The sequence below is a fragment of the Notamacropus eugenii genome, chromosome 2, assembly GCF_028372415.1.
Source record: "Notamacropus eugenii isolate mMacEug1 chromosome 2, mMacEug1.pri_v2, whole genome shotgun sequence".
NCBI classification, from domain to species: Eukaryota; Metazoa; Chordata; class Mammalia; order Diprotodontia; family Macropodidae; genus Notamacropus; species Notamacropus eugenii.
In genome coordinates, this window is record NC_092873.1 from 521,633,428 (window position 1) to 521,637,816 (window position 4,389).

Genomic DNA, 4,389 nt, shown 5'->3' on the forward strand with positions numbered 1-4,389 from the left:
AGGTGCCCAGGTCATACTCCTTTCACTGGACTCTACTTCTCACTCTTCAGATGTTTCCATTTCCTTCCCAGCAGCCTGGCTCCCATGGGACAATTCCCCATTCCCTTCCAATTCCCTTTCTATCTTCACCCATTAAAATGTAAACATCTTAAGAGTAGCAGCTTTCGTTGTTGCTTCTATTTCTGTTCCCAATACTTAACATAGAATAACCGCACACAGTAAGAGCTTAACAAATGCTTTATCTACCTATCTGTTTACATGGATGAGTATATATAGTATATATGCCATATAAATACTGGGCAATTTCAGAAAGGAAAGACACTGGCAGCTATGAGATCCAGAGCAAAACTTCATATAAAAGGTGTCACTTGGGTAGATTCTTGAAAGAAGTCCAGGATTCTAAGAGGTGGAAGAGAGGTAGGATGGCATTCCAGGAGTAGCAGGCAGCCAGTCCAAAGGTGTACTAGAGGTAAGAGGTAGAGTATTGGATGAGAAGGAGGAGGAAGGTCATCTTGACAGGGCTATAGAATGAAAGAAGAGAAGGCATATATAAGTTTACTGGAGAGGTAGGAAGGAGCCAGGTTATAAAGGACCCCAAAGGGGCTGCTCCAGACAGGAAGAGACAACAGGAAAGCTACTTTAGCAAACATTCTCCATGAGCTATTGGGACCAAAATAAATCATCTCCTAGGGGCCAAGATGGTGATGAATCTCCAGATACTGGAAATACATTCCCTCTTTGGACCTGTACCTGAGGTCTTGATTCTCCAGCTCAATAGGACCTCCAAAAGGAAAGCCTCCAAGGATCCAATGTCATTTGCCTGCCATGATAATATCAAAGAGGAGAACTTAAGGATAGGATGCAAAAATTAAGCATTTTAAAATTACATCATCTGCCCAGTAAGCTTATTGCAGTAAGCCTGACAAGAAGACACCTATATTTCTATCTGGTATTGCCCAGACTTGAACAAGAGCAGTCTAGTATGGTAGCATAAGCACTTGCCTGAGAGGAACTTGACCTAGCATCTAGGCTTGGTTGGGCCACTGTGTGATCCTCACCTGTCTGGGTCTTATTTCTGTCAAATGAGATGATGGGATTGAATGAGCCCTTAGATTCATTCCAGCTTGACAAATGTACGCATGCATGCATGAATGAATAAAAAAAATATTTAAGAAGTGTTTACTATGTGCTAGGCACTGTGCTAAGTGCTTGGAATCCAAATAAAAGTCAAGTCACCACCCTCAAGAGTTTATGTTCTAAAGGGGAAGATGATACAAAAAGGGGGAGCTAGAAATGGATGTTTTATGATTTAGAAGTGGTCAAGAAAAGGAACATGTGCCCCCTCTGCAGCATTTTTCTAGAACAGAAACCACAAGCAAGGCAGGCTGGAATCCTAAAGAGGCTGTGTAACTTAGTGTCTAGGATACCAGGCTTCAGATCAGGGACACTTCAGATTAAATCCCATCTCTTCCACTTTGTACCTGTGAGATCATTGTCAAGTCTCTCAATCTCTCTGAGTCTTGACTCCTCATTCATAAAATAAAGATAAGATCCTTGATATCAAGGATTGCCTCTTTTGCATTTATAACCTCAGCACCTAGGACAGTACCTGACACATAATCAAAGCTTAGTACTGCTTTGTGATTTATTGATTGATTACAATACCCTGCCTCCTTCACTGGGTAGCTGAGAGGCTCAAAAGAAATAACATTAATACAGCATTTTGCAGACTTTAAAGCCTTGTAGAACAGTCAGCATGGCAGGAAATAAAGATCCAGTATGGGGCTTTAGGAAGACCTGAGTTCAAGAATTGCCTTTGACCTGTACAAGTGCTGGCAAGTACTTTACAAGTCTCTTAACCTCTTAATGACTCAGTCAAGTCTTGAAGATTCTATGTTGCTGAATGGTTACCATCTGCATTGGTGGAGGGAATTTCATCAACCTGGAGTTCCCTACAACATTTTGCAGATGAGAACCTAAAAAAAGTAATAGTAGATGTTTTAGCCATTATTATTATTAACCTAATGAGGTATGCCCCATTTACTGTCAATTCAGAAGACTTTGGCATGAAAATGCCAATCCCACAAGACTGACAATCTCAGCTCTAATAGAGGGTAAAGCCATTGAGGAAAGGGCCAGTTTCACTTAGGCTGTACCCCTAGAATCTCCAGATGCCCAATAAATGCTACTTCTGTTGTTGTTCAATCATTTTTCAGTTACATGCAGCTCTTCACAAGACCTTCTGGGGCTTTCTTGGCAAAGACACTGGTATGGTTGCATTTCCTTTTCCGGCTCACTTTGTACATGAGGAAATTGAGGAAAACAGGGTGAAATGACTTGCTTAGGGTCACACAGAGTGTCAGAAGTCAAACTTAAACTCAGGAAAATGAATCTTCCTGACTCCAAGCTTAGCACTCTATCCACTGCACCACTTGACTGCCCTACTAAATGCTTCTTAGGATCATAAATTTAAAGTCAGAAGGGAACTTGGAGGTCAGTTAGTACAACCCCTTGATTTTATAGATGAGGAACTTAAGACACTGATAGAAGTTACTTGTCTGAGGTCATGAGGTGAGCCCGTAAAAGGCAGCATGTGAGGAATTTTGATTGATTTGTTTATTGACTTGCTAACTGTGGGACATGTCAGTCACTTACCCTCTCTGCTTCTTAATTTCCTCACCTTTGGTGTGGGGCAATTAGATTCAATGACCTCTAACATCCTTTCCTCCTCTAAATCTGTGATCCCATGATTCTGGAGAGTTAATGGTACAAATATATAATTGTATCCTTGAATCCAGATGGTAGTGGGACTGACCCTAAGACATGTAGCCTGGAGATCTATGTTCAGATCTCAACTCTGCCACTCAACCAACATGTTTTCATGAGTACATCTCATTTCTTCTCTTGGCCTCAGTTTCCTGAGCTATAAAAGGGTGACAAATACATGTGGACCACCTATGCTGCAGAGTTATTCTAAGGAAAGCACTTTCTAAGAGGATGAATATTTATATCTGAGGATTTACAAAGCACAGTAGATAGGCTTTCTCATTGGATCATTAATAAACATCCCAGGGTGCACAATCCAATGAAATGCATCATACACCACAATGCTGAGAAAGGTCCACAATTTGATTTATGCAATTAAGCATCTTTCATTGAACCAGATGATCTCTGAGGCAGCTAGGTGACTCAGTGGACAGAGTGCTGGATCTGGAGTCAGGAAGACCTGAGTTCAAATATCACTTCAGATTCTTACGAACTGTGTGGATCTTCCTCAGTTTCCTCATATGTAAACTGGACATAAGAATAGCACCTACTTCCCAGGGCTGTTGAGAGAATAAAATTAAATAACATTTGTCAAGCACTTAGAACACTGACTGTTGGCACATAAGCAGGTGCCATGGAAATACTGGTTTCCTCCCCCTTTCTGGTTCCTTCTAGCTTCCAATCCTTTTGTGCTCTCCTCCCCTGCACATTCCCATCTGAACTAACTTCTTTACTCTTTTCTAATTTGACCAGAGATGATGGAGGCTCAAGAGACTTGCTAAGTAAGAGGGTCCTTCTCCCAACCATGTGTTATTGATGCCAATCATGTCATCTGAGCAGAGAAGGACCGGTAGAAGTAATCATACTCACCATCCGCATTATTAGCTTGGTCCCCCCACCCAGCGAGGCAAAAATCCAAGAGACACAGGTGTTCCAAACCCATTGAAGGAAGGCTCTGCTTCTCCTGATTGCAATTTCTGAAAAATCTGTTTGAAGCCTCTTGCTTCAGCAACATCTAGGTCACCTTCAGGAAGCTCACGCCTTCCAGTGGGAGCATTCTCAGGGGGACCGTTTGGAGAGGGATGGGAGAGGACGACTTTCTCTTGGTCATAGCTGGGTGAGCAGGTTGGCCTCCAGGAAATCATGAAAGGGCTCTGAGTACATCCTGCCCGCCCGGCCTCGTGTGAGCTTACGCTTACTGCCATCTGTTTTCGATCGAGGCTGAGCCCAGGCTGGTGTGTGTGGTCACAATCACACGGAAGACAGCTCTGCCAACAAATATGAAAATGTCATCTTTCATCCTGTCACGTTTTTCTGTTTAACCGACCCACAAAATCCACATAGAAATGGATGCCCCACCTCTGCAGACCCTCTCCCTCTCCCTCTCTCGCCCCCTGAAGAGATGTCCAACAGCATCTCCTTCCCTTTGAGGTTGGGGTTTTGTCTAAACCCAATACACATACAGATGGGGCTAACCCAAATAGGAAATATGAGCAAAGTGGTTGCATCCTTTTGCAATCAACGATTATAAAAACTGGCCCTCATTCTGTTCGAGAAGAACAGTCTTCCCATTTCCAGCAGGCCCCGTTTTGTTTTACATAATTGTAACCATCTCAGCATGTC

The 4,389-nt window shown here is 42.7% G+C and overlaps 1 long non-coding RNA gene across 1 annotated transcript; it reads right to left on the bottom strand.

Annotated features, from left to right (window-relative positions):
- Positions 1 to 219: 219 nt before the first annotated feature.
- LOC140530246 (uncharacterized) lies at positions 220 to 4,034 on the bottom strand. Its single transcript, XR_011975869.1, has 3 exons — positions 3,637 to 4,034; positions 751 to 820; positions 220 to 521 (listed from the first exon to the last, which is right to left on the bottom strand). It is a non-coding gene; the product is annotated as an uncharacterized lncRNA (long non-coding RNA).
- Between the last annotated feature and the right edge of the window lie 355 nt (positions 4,035 to 4,389).